General features: G+C 43.6%; 1 protein-coding gene across 2 annotated transcripts in view; it reads left to right on the plus strand.

Moving 5' to 3' along the window:
• The first annotated feature begins 2,574 nt into the window (after positions 1 to 2,574).
• Positions 2,575 to 12,638, plus strand: part of tiam2a (TIAM Rac1 associated GEF 2a) — a 58,986-nt gene continuing 48,922 nt past the window's right edge. Inside the window, exon 1 of one of the 2 annotated variants that reach the window (XM_053632336.1) lies at positions 2,575 to 2,854. The gene's annotated coding sequence lies outside the window, so the exon portion shown is untranslated. The remainder of the gene's footprint in view (positions 2,855 to 12,638) is intronic. The other variant, XM_053632330.1, reaches the window with a different exon arrangement.

Raw genomic sequence — 12,638 nt, forward strand, 5'->3', positions numbered from 1 at the left:
AATAAAACATGGTGTCGAAGCCAGAAGGCTACGCCCTGGACAATCTTTATTTCTTTATGCTGTGTGCTCGAAAACGTCCTCATCTGTTTACGGTTTAAAGTCATAACCCGGTCGAAACGTGGGCCGGTTCCTAAAAAAAAATCTCGCCGGCATTCTGAGCAGTGACTCTTATCTTTACAACATCCTGAGTTGTCCAGTAGAACTTGTTCACATCTTTTATTTTGCTTCTCTTCATTCCCGAGTAGCACACTCAGAGGAAAGCGCTATCCGCCCTCTTCCGCATACACGAGCTCCGAGACGCTTACGGTTTGCCTCGTGTCTCTGTGATTGACAGAGGAGAGAGAGAGCATGCTCCTCCCACCCAGATCGTGTGTGGGAGGATTTGAACTTGACGATAGAGCGAACGCTCTTCCGTTGCGCTTCTCTGAAGCCCATTTGAGGAATATGATCATGGAACTGAGACGCTTTGTTCCTCAGCGTGGAAGATTTTTTTTTTTTTTTTTTTTAAATATATGCCTTCTCTGGATTTTTGTTGACATCTTTCGGTTTATGGATATTGACAGACATTTAGTCTGAAACTACAGGTTGAAAGAACACGTAGAGAAAAGCAGCTCCAGGGTTCACGGTTCCATCCTTACCTCGGGTGACCCTCCTACCGCAGGAGGGTTTCTTCTTTTCTTCCTTCTACTGTTACCGCCATTGATTTTTCATTAACATCGTGCAGAGCGTTAGGCTTTTCTTGAAGACCTGTTTCCTTTCGTTCCGAAAACACGTCAGGAGACATGTTCATTAGAATTAATTTACCTCCGTTCATGTTCATTACCAGCCATCACTGTAGAGGCACGGTGTAGGTGTGGAGAAACAGAAGAACTTCACAGAAGTATTAAATTAGGAGGCTTTTATTTCACATTACACACACACACACACACACACACACATACACCCACTGCTCCCAAGCCATTTGTATTTTATCACGGTAAATTAGCATGCCAATTACAGGAGTTGAGAAAGCATTGTGTTGTGGAGGTGAAGGTTGGATTTTGTGGTTAAAAAAGAACGTCACGGTGCATAACAATCACATCCTCCACGTGACGTCACGTGACACAATTGCTATGACGACCCAATTTTCATGCCTATTAGAGCATATTAAATGTCAGTAGCACATGCCACACACAGTGAGCAGGACTTATATATATATTTTTTTACGATTGTTAATCAGTGAGTGAACACGTACCGTAGTCGTGTGATAAGTGAAGCGACACGTGTCCCGAACACGTCCTGCTTGTCTTCTCGTCACGGCTGGGTCGTCTCAAGATTGGTGTCAGAGTAGGCAGGATGTCATTCAAAGTCGATTGCACATAATTGGATACCGGCCCAGTGGCCGCCCCCGGAGCTGCCAGACAGGACAGGGCTTTACAATAGACCAAAGGCCCTTCAGGGTGAATGTCACACCCCACCACACACACACACACACACACCAAGTGTAAGGATTGTTCCTACACTCAGCAACGCTAGCTGTCTCCTCCTAGCATTTTTTTTTCCTTGTGGTCACTAACGAGCTGTGCACACTTACCCGAGGGGAAAAAAAATCCACAGATTTAAGCAATAGCAAAAATGCATTATGGGAATGCATTCGGTGCTTTCTACAGTACAAAAGATCGTTAGTTATTGTAGGCGATGTTTTCTAAAATGGTTACTTCGTGTGGAAATATGTAAATAAAACTACCAAAATGGTGCACTAGGTAGTGAGTAAGGTGCATGTTGTCATTTTATAACGTTTAAAGTGAAGCTCCAGGATTTAGTGATTTCGCAAAATCTTTGCAGTATTCGGAGGAGCGTGCGGTTTTTTCAAAATTACCGCAGGTTTTCCGCCGAGACGCGTCACGAGTACAGCTAAAAGTTCTCGTTTACAGACAAAAATCACTGCGAAAAAGCGCGCAAAATAATTTTGTGCTATTGCGATTTCGCCAATTCTGCAAAAATAAAAAAGCACTAAAAATATCAAGCATTTTTGGCCGCAACAATCAGAAAAAAAATCTTGTATGGACTGTATATTTAATAATGAAATAGATGAGGAATAGCTCTACGCTTTTATACTCATTAAAATACCATGAGTATGAATATGCATGAATATGCAAATTATTGTTCAGTAGCTTAACAGTAGCCAAGACATGCCATAATAATCACATGTGTTTTGTTCAGGACTTACGCTGTTATTTTTTTGGTGATCTGAGCGCTGTACGAGATCTCATTCCATAAATCCGGCTTAACTTTAGCTCTGCTTAGCGTACTCTGTGGCTAAATTTCTTCTCCGTACCTCATTATCATCAAGTCATAGTTTGACTAGATGCAGGTCAGATTACATATGACTTTTTGCTGCTGGTGTGTAAATCTGATCCCAAAAAAACCGACCTGCGTAATCAGACTCGGATTTAATTGGATTAAATGTCACACTTTTGAGTTCAGGGGTATTTACATATTTCTAAAAATATCAGATCCAATAAATATATATAAATAACACACACACACACAGACTTTGACTAGCGTCTTGTCCTTACTTGGCTTTTCTTTACTCGTATGGTAATAAGCGCTGAGGCTGCTTCATTCTGATTGGCTGATGGAGCTGTCCATCATTTGTGGGCGGAGTCAGGGCTATCCAGCGCGTGGTTGTGTGTGTGTGTTCGGGCTCGTGCTCTGTGTTTAATCCTGCTAAGAGAAATGAGAGAAAGTTCACACGCTTTGAGGAGATATTGCTGAACTCTGGAGAGGTGTTCTGAGGTGGAGATGATGTTCTCAGGAGAATAAACACGAGATTTAGGAGATTAAACTCACACCGGAGCTGTGTTAGGTTTCGGTGAGTAAAGTTATTTCTCCAAATCAAGCTGTTGGGATTAAAACCGAGCTGAAATTGAAGCGTTTCGCGCACGTGCTGAAGTCTATCCAGTTTGTGTGTGTGTGTGTTAGTTAGTTAGTGTTACAATTTCTAAAAACAAAAACAACATGCGCGCGATTAGACTTTGTAAGTTATTTTATTTTTGTTTTATTTTATGCTTCAGTGCTTTAACAGAATTAATTGTTATTAAATTGACTAATTGGAAAAAAAAGACTGTACTTTGGTGCGTGCAGTGCTTTGTTACCTTCGCGAGCGCGTGCGCGTGTCTGTGTGTGCATGCGGATGCGCGTGCGTGTGCGCGCGCGTCCCCGATAAACCCTATTATTAAAAGTTCAAACCCCAGCTCTGTTGTACTGATCCGATTCATTAGTTCGGTACAGCAAATGATTGATTCGGCTCTTTAACTCTCCGATTCGTTCAGGTTGGTTTGGAGTGCTTATAAAAATAAATAGTCTGTGAAATGAATGTTTTGTTGTGATGAGGTTTTTACAGGTTTTCCTGTCTGTTTCTGCGAGCAAGTAAATATTCCCTATTTATTTATTTACATTTTATTACCTGCTTGTTTAATGACGAAGCTTTATTCCTATCATTTTTGATATTTAGGTTTTACTTTCATTAATGTCGTGATGCTTTCTTCTCTTTAAAGTGTTTGTTTGTGGCTTCAAATAAAATAGCATTTCTGTCAGATAGACAAGTAAAAAATTCGACCCCCCCTTTTTTTTTTGTCAGTAGTCTCACAAAATCTCACAATTTTGACTTCTCCCAAAAATCTGACTATATTTAGATCAGAATTCTGATGTCTAACTAGAATTTGACTTTTATTTTCATAATCCTGATTTATTATCTCAAAAAATGATTTTTCTGACGTATCTCGAGGGTTATATCAGAAATGTTCATTTATTATCTCACAGTTTCGACATTATTTATTTATTTATTTATTTATTTGTTTGTTTGTTTATTTATTATTTTATTTGGCTAATCCCCAAAGGTCCACTTCTGACCTCTCTCAAATGTGACTTATCTAATTTTGGCGTTTAAAATATCCAGACTTTTCTCCGAAGTAAGGCGTACTGTCTCGTAATTCTGGCTCATCTAACAGTCCTGACTTCCACTTTGAGAATTCCGAGATACCAAGTCAGAATTTTGTGAATATTTGAGACAATTTATAAATATCCCTGCTCCCAAAAAAAGAAGAAAAAAAAAAGCACTATAAATCCCCGCCCCCCTTTCCCCGACAGAAACGGGCTTCTGTACATTTTCGGCTTTGGATACTCGGATTTGGAGCGTTTGTGTGCTTTTGTAAAACCCTCGATTGTCGATTATTTTATGATAACCATACGCAGTGTTTGTATTACTCTCTGTCATTTCTTTGAGTCTACTAAAAAGTCTAGAAACTGCTGAAAAGATTTAACGTAGTGCTAAAACGTGCGAGTTGAACGAATCGATCTCTTTAATTCACTCGCACGTCAATCCTGAGCACTCTTTGTATGCGTGTTCCATTTAATATTTCAAGGTCAGTGGAGTATAGAAATGCGAGCGGTGTTAAATATCGTCCCCACCAGGCAGGGATAAGACTAATCCCCTTCCTCCTCCTGCTGCTGCTGTCTCTCCGGCGTTGCAGTGGTGTTTAAGCGGAGCCGTGTGATGTTTGGGAGGTTCTCTAATGGCAGGGTGCGGTGTCAGGTTCAGCACTATAACACACAGACCCCTGGAAACGTATCGTCGAGCAGGAGACAGAACAAACACACGGCGGCTGCAGGAGCGAGGCCCAGACATGCCATCAGGCATCGACAGATCCGTCACGGGAACAAAACACCGCTCACTTAATGACCGTGCGGAAGTGACACGCGGGTTATTTATTGTCGTGGCGTTTCTGCAGGAAGTCGTGTTTAAGTCGCTTACTTGACGCTCGCATGCGAGGCAGTTGAACATTATTCAAATCCAATTCAGAAGTTTAGGCAAATTTAGATCCGAGGACGTGGCCCCAGACCGAACGTTTAAACCTTTTTTTCTTTTAAAAATAACTTTTTTTTTTTTTTTTAAACCACGAGTGCCATTACAGAGCTATTTCTGCACGCGAACATTCGAGTCCCAAAGACTGTTCTTCCTTCTGAGAATATAAACAACAAGAGCTGCACTTTTTATTTATTTATGTATGTATGTATTTATTTATTTCAATCCCAAATCTGTACAGCAGTTTTGTATCAATGCGCTCGTTATGCGCATATTAATGTTACGGTTTCTATAGGAACAGCTCGTTCACAGGGTCGTGTACGGCGGGCGCTCCACGCAAACAATACGAAGAAATGAACCGTGCGTAATCGTTAAGGAGGAATGTGTTTATCTAACGTTTACGGATGGAGGGAAAACTGTAACGTCTGATCGCTTCGTTACGGAGGAGTTTGCGCTCCGTCGCGGTTTCTCGTTAACGCGACGAGCTGCTTTTTCTTTCCTTCTTCCCGTCTCGTCTTATTAACCCGACGAGAAGAAAAGCGAGGCTGGTTTATAGTAGAGATCGACCTATAATTGTTTAAAAAAAAAACCACGACTTTTAGCATATCTTTCCCATAATCGGTTATCGGTTTTGTAATATCGGATCCACCGATAAGTTGTGCCATCTTGTGGGCGTTTTTGAGAATTGCACGCAGGACCGCCACGACGGCTCTTGATTAGTTTTGTTTTGTATGCGAGGACGACGTGAAATTGACACGATCACCGTCAATAAAACGGTTTGTTTTATTCAGTTCAGTGGGGTTATCGTTGTGTCAGAAACAGAAGTAAAACAATAAATAAATAATCAGTATCCGTTGTAAGAAATCAAGATCGTGGGTCGATCTCTAGTTGAATGCAAATCATGCCAGGAAAAATAAATAAATGCCCCCCCCCCTTTTTTTTCTAGGGTTCTTTTAACCTTTTCTCTCTTTACGTCTGGACATAAAGCTATCTGCATAAAGCAGATACGTTTTCACTGCTTTTTTTTTTTTTTTTTTTTTTTTTTTTTTAGCTCAGCGGCTGTAACATTCCTCTCTTTTTTAAAGATTTTATATATATATAATATTTTTTTCTCTTCGGGTAAGAGTATATTTATCTGTGACTGAAATGTTGCGAGTAGACAGCTGTGCGTGTGAGAGAGAGCGGCTAAATAAAGCCGGTGAGCGTAGACTGGTGTGGAGGAAAAGCGCCAGCGTCCAGCAGCAAGCAGACGAGCAAATGACCAGTGTGGGAGACTTCCTCTTCCTGTACACCCAGAATTCCCTGCCGCAGGTCTGGCGGACGCTCCGTCCCGTATCCGGCGGGAAAACCGAGAGAGCCGCGTACGTCGGCGCGCAGGGAATTTCGTTCGGCCGAGAAGCCAAAATATCTCGCGCTACTCGGAGGCGTTTATACGATACGCGATTCGCCGCGTGTTCTGAGTAACGAAGGAGTCACAGTTAACGTCGTGGAACAAGTTATTTCTCTTATTGCTCTTATTTACGTTATCGCAGCTGTAAACGCTCGTTCCCTCCCCAGCTTGTCATGTGACAACGCGCTGACACTGGAGATTCCATGAATGCTGAATAAATAAGCGTTTTTGAAAAAAAAAAAATCCGTTTATTGTTAACGGAGCGTCCGCCGTGCGCGTCCCTGCGAACGAGGCGTTACTATAGAAACGATAACGTATTAGAACTGCGCGCTAATATAATGTCGTGTCTTTGACTGGTGGTTTGACCCTTTTGTAGTAAATTAAGATGGAAAGACCGCCGCTGAGAGTCTCCTCCGCCCCTCACTCCTGCTAATTAACCATGAGAGAGAGGGAGGGAGGGAGGGGGCAAAGCGAGCAGATGGAAGCGTGTGGTTTGTTCGTGTTCGGGTCGTCACCCCTGAAACGGCGACAAATCGAAAGCCTCGATAAGATTAACGCCGAGATTCGAATCTAATCGCGTCCTTTCACGTGACGTCTCCGCCTCGGCTCACGTGACCTGTAAAGAAAATGAAGATTAAACAGCAGCGGGGGATGAAGACGTGCTACTCCTTCATCTTTTGTTCTTCATCATCATCATCATCGTGGTTTATTCAGGTCGAGTCGAGTCGTGGCGTGCGCGTCAGACGGAGACGTGTTTTATTTGTACAAGTCTGTTCAAGACCTCGTGTCTGTTATTCATCGTTTATTCCGCGGTAGTCCGAACATGTCTGAACGTAACGCCTCAACCACACGGCTCACGTGTAAACTCCGCTCTCGCCCTGTCCAGTCAAAGCATTTTGTGCCGACGTGAGCAAATCACGTCTCACGTGAGGCGCACACTGTAACCGTAACGACTAGATTAGATTAGATGGGTGGATTAGATTTATTACCCTCAGTAATACAGATGAAATGAAGATTAATGGAGCGCCGGTGATGAGGAAGGCGCTTGTCTTCGCTGCAGCTTCGCTTGTGTGACGGTTAAAGTGGCACGTCACGAATGTACACGCTTTGTCCTCCATGTTTGTTTTCATCGCTCGACTTTGTGTTCTTTCATTACTCTGAATTTTCACTTTTTGGGAGTTTGCTTTGACGGGGGGGGGGGACTTCCTGTAAATCTGCGTGTGAAAGTGTGAAGTGAAGGCAGGGTCGTTTGAGAATGCCGCTTGTTGATTGGTGTTCGGAGGTTGGAACACGGAGGCTGTGAGATGTTTCGCAAACGATCAGACGTGTAAATGAAGAAGAAGAAGAATAATACGCAGGTTTGATCTGCGTATAAAAAGAAAGCTCTGGACGGTCGATCGCCCGAACTGATCACTAGTCGAAGTTGTGATTGATGGGGTTCAGCTGTCTCTCACACACACACACACACACACACACACTTTAATCAGAAGTGCACACACAGCTGGGACTGAGGTCCTGATCCACTCTGGTGACTCAGTGAGGACGCTCGTCCGTTTCTCGGCGACGGAGGGGATCCTCGGCGGAACTCGTTCAAAAAGACGAGTAATGAAACCAGCAGCAATGTCCCGACTCTCCACATCACGCATCAGAAACAGCGTCTCAGACAACACGCTAAAATAACTCCACCCTGATCGTTAGACGCTTCGACCCCCGAGATAAACGAGTAAACTGGGAGGACTCGCGCTGGAGACATTTCCTGAGCTGGGAAATACTCGCTCTGAACCGCTGCTTCCTGACGAGTCAGAAAATAGTGCCGATTCCTTAAACCGACTCTTTATGCGAGAGTCGACTCACGTGAACACTTTCTCTTTCTCTATTTCTTTCTTTCTTTCTTTCTTTCTTTTGCTCTGCCCTTTCTTTCTTTCTTTCTTTCTTTCGCTCTTTTTTCTTCCTTTCTTTCTTTTGCTCTGCCCTTCCTTTCTTTCTTTCTTTCTTTTGCTCTGCCCTTTCTTTCTTTCTTTCTTTCGCTCTCTTTTTTTGTTCCTTTCTTTCTTTTGCTCTGCCCTTTCTTTCTTTCTTTCTTTCTTTCTTTCTTTTGCTCTGTTTTTTTCTTCCTTTCTTTCTTTTGCTCTGTCTTTTTTCTTCCTTCCTTTCTTTCTTTTGCTCTGCCTTTTTTCTTCCTTTCTTTCTTTTGCTCTGCCCTTTCTTTTTCTTTCTTTTTCTTTTTGCTCTGCCTTTTTTCTTTCTTTCTTTTGCTCTGCCCTTCCTTTTTCTTTCTTTCTTTTTCTTTTGCTCTGCCTTTTTTCTTTTTCTTTCTTATGCTCTGCCCTTTCTTTCTTTCTTTCTTTCTTTTGCTCTGCCTTTTCTTTCTTTTGCTCTGCCTTTTCTTTTTCTTTTTGCTCTGCCTTTTTTCTTTTCTTTCTTATGCTCTGCCCTTTCTTTCTTTCTTTCTTTCTTTTGCTCTGCCTTTTTTCTTTCTTTCTTTCTTATGCTCTGCCCTTTCTTTCTTTCTTTCTTTCTTTCTTTTGCTCTGCCTTTTTTCTTTCTTTCTTTCTTATGCTCTGCCCTTTCTTTCTTTCTTTTGCTCTGCCTTTTTTTCTTTCTTTTGCTCTGCCTTTTTTCTTTCTTTCTTTCTTATGCTCTGCCCTTTCTTTCTTTCTTTTGCTCTGCCTTTTTTTCTTTCTTTTGCTCTGCCTTTTTTCTTTCTTTCTTTCTTATGCTCTGCCCTTTCTTTCTTTCTTTTGCTCTGCCTTTTTTTCTTTCTTTTGCTCTGCCTTTTCTTTCTTTTTGCTCTGCCTTTTTTCTTTCTTTCTTTCTTTCTTTCTTATGCTCTGCCCTTTCTTTCTTTCTTTCTTTCTTTCTTTTGCTCTGCCTTTTCTTTCTTTTGCTCTGCCCTTTCTTTCTTTTTCTTTTTCTTTTCTTGTGCCTTTCCTTTTTCTTTATTTGTTTATTTTTCTTTTGCTCTGACTTTCTTTCTTTCTTTCTTTCGCTCTGCCTGTTCTTTCTTTCGTTCTTTCATCAGTAGTAGATTGTCAGTGTTGAATGAACCAGAGCAGACGTAAACGCAGGTTTTATTGTCGTAATTTTCTACAGAAAGGTTCTTCATGTAACGAGAGAATTGAAGTGCAGAATAAATGCCGGTAGATGAAGCTAGAGGCGTTTATGACCTCATGCAGACACGGTGTTGTTGTCGTTGTTGTTGTTGTTGTTGTTGGAGGAGAGTTGAACTGCGTGGTCACGTGGATAATATAAGAACGTGATTATCTGAAATAATGACACTGAATACGCTGTGTGAGAAACGCTCCCAGCAACGCGCTCTGGAACATTCCACTCCCGTGTGAACGCCTCATCGCGCCGACCCAACAAAAGGCCTGTAGTGTGTGAGGCATGGTGGGACCGCGCCGACCCCTGACCCCTAACCCTTTAACGGCGACTGCACACTCGAGGCCAGACCGCATGACAAACTCCCGGAGGAAACATCTCACCGAAGACGCGGCTGGAAATAGCGTGGACGTCCCTCGTGGAAACGCCGCTGTCTCCGGCGCGTCGTTAACGCCGGCGTCGGATTAGCATAAAGCTTCTCCAATGACAAACCAGGAATAGCCACGAACCGGGATTAGACTCCGGACCTTCAGACTGCGGCTTATACGGTGTAGAATCTATCGGGTTAATCTAACGCTAACGTAACTCGAACACTGCTCTTTATTCTGATCACATAGCAGCATCAGATCATTTCCGTTACATGTAACTGTAAAGGGATAAAAAGTTTGAGGTGTTATTCTTGAATAAACTCATTTCCTAGCGTCGGCGTTTTCTCGTCCTGTGAGAAGAATAAAACGCGCTGGGATGTGCGCGTCCCGAACTGTTTCACTCCTCTCCAATTCCGCCAGCGATCAAAACACCGCGTACTTTTTATCTGTTTATAGTCGCCTTTAACGTCCGAGAAAGGCGTTAGCTCCTGTTCGCGCTTACGTGGGAGCGTCAAAAAAGTCGCAGCTCGCCGCGTTCCAGAGGAACCGCAAAGACGCGTAAACTCCTCCGTCCTGAAGATGTCGGAAAACGTAAATAAATAAATAAACAAACATCTCCTTACAGAAAACTTCTCCACATCAGCGATTATTTAACGAGGTCCCTGTGAACGAGCCGTTGCTATAGAAACCGTAAATAATTCACGTAAACCCGCGATCTGCAGCTGCACTGCCGTCCGAGCTGATGTTCACATTTAATTATTGGCACCCGCCCGTTCATTTCCGCCGCAACGTCGTCGCTTCTCGCCGAGCGGGTGAAGCGTACACGTGACGAAGCGGACGCGTTAACACGCCCGTGTAAGTGGAGCAGAGCGGAATACGGCCGTTTGACATCTCGCGCCACTCCGCACTCGTCCGCCTCCATTAACTCGACACCTGATCGGGTTCGGGCTTTTTCTTTGTTTGTAAAAGGCTGTTTTCAGGTAAGTCACGAACACGAGCGGGTAAATCCTGCTCCGTTCAAGGTCGTTCAAGGTCGAAGCAGGTCGAATGTCCCGGCTCGTCCCATCCTTTTATTTATTATTATTATTATTATTATTTTTTTTTTACGAAAGCTGCACTTTTTGTGTCTTGTGAACTTCAGAACAGGAGAGCTGGTGAAGGAACGAGTTGTTTATCGCCGCTTTAACAGACAGGAAGTACGACGTCGTAGTTTTATACGTAACTGTTGGCACGTTGCAGTAGTGTAAGAGGAATAAAACACTGTGCTGTTGGGGATTTCGCCATCGTCGAGATCGTGACATCATCACGACGCACGTTCAGCCAAAGCCCTCTTCGAGTCGCCTCGCAAATTCCGAAGAAAGTTGCGAAATCGTCCGTTTTTGACGAGCGACGGAACTCGTGACGGCGTGACTGGTGGGGTTTTATTTCTCACGTCGTCTTCGCCGTAACCGTGAAGGTTTCCGTCGCTCAGGCGGTCCCTCAGGGCCGCCCCGAACACGCTCTGTAATAACCACGCTTCTACCCCGTGCTCTCTCCAGGCTTGGCGGAAACTGAAAATTCCTCTGGTTTGTGTTTCGAGGCAGCTCCCGTGTCGGAATGCGCGGTGGAAAAACTCTTTATTATAGTCATTAAGCCTCGTTGGCGATTGTCTGCATGTTGGCAGGAGTTTGCGGTTCGGTTTTCAGACTGCATTGTTAAAATGGTTTTTCTTTATTGTCGTTGGCGATAATCCCGCGGATTCGTCTCGGACTCCCGAGGGGCGGATCCGTTACACGTGAGCCGTACGAGAGCTCCTGCTGGGTCGATTCCCGAGACCGCTCTCGAGGTCAAACAGCGCCGGTCCTGTTCTAGCTGTGTGGAGAACGTCACGGCTCGGCCTTTCACTGCGTGTGTGTGTGTGTGTGTGTGTGTGTGTGTGCTGATTCGCATTCCTCCAGCTTTACGTCCTGAAGCAGGAAGATGATTCTAGAAGGTTTGTCTATGCAGTGTGATCACCGACGCACCCAAAAAGCAGGAGGAACCACAGCACGGGTTCCCGTTCCCACGCGCGCGCCTCACTTTCACTCTATTATTAACCTTTAACCTTTTGACTTGAATTTCAGCTTCCTGTCCTCGAGGCTGTTTTTAGATACCAGATCAGTCGTGTCTTCCGATTATAAAAAAAAAAAACAAAAATACATTTTTGAGGCTGGTTCCCAGAAAAGGCGGGAAAATCCAGGACTTCACACTGACTTTGTGACGCTCATAAAACACTCGACACGTATCCGTCCAGCTGCACGTCCATCTGTCCTCGTGTCCTTCCTGAACTCTGGGCTCGTCGCTGCTACGCTGCCTTTCTTTCCAGAGATTTCTGTGTCTCAGGTTTATCAGCATGATTTCAAATAAATAAATAAATAGTTTGGGAAATGTTCTCGTTTTAGATTTAGAGCTAATCACTTCCAGGAATTCTTTTTTTTTTTTTTTTTGGTGACTCCTTCCGAATTACTCGTCTCGTTTTCATCTAATTAAACGCCCTGAAGAAGGTATATGTCCCGCCCCTACGGGGCGTGTCTTGTGCAGCTTGGCAGTGGTAAACACGGCTTGTCCTCGTCGTCCAGGCGTTCGATAAGAGTCCATCTAGGGCTGGGCGATATGACAAAAATATCATATCGCGATACTCCAGGATGTTTCTACGATACGCGACACGTATCACGATACATCCTTTAGCTGCAAGATGGAAGTCAAATAAACCCACGTTAAACCGAGTTTGAAGACACTTTTCTTTAAAACAAAGGAGATGAAGTGGAGAGAAAAAATACGGCAAATCAAAAGCGTCCGTTCAGTAGCGTTTAATTTGTGACGGTTAAAAACGTAAGAAATGCGTACATCGCCGTGCCAACGGTATGTCAGGAAAGTGTATCACGTAATATATCACGATATCGATATATCGTCC

Source organism: Ictalurus furcatus, chromosome 9 (assembly GCF_023375685.1).
Source record: "Ictalurus furcatus strain D&B chromosome 9, Billie_1.0, whole genome shotgun sequence".
In the NCBI taxonomy this organism is placed as follows: Eukaryota; Metazoa; Chordata; class Actinopteri; order Siluriformes; family Ictaluridae; genus Ictalurus; species Ictalurus furcatus.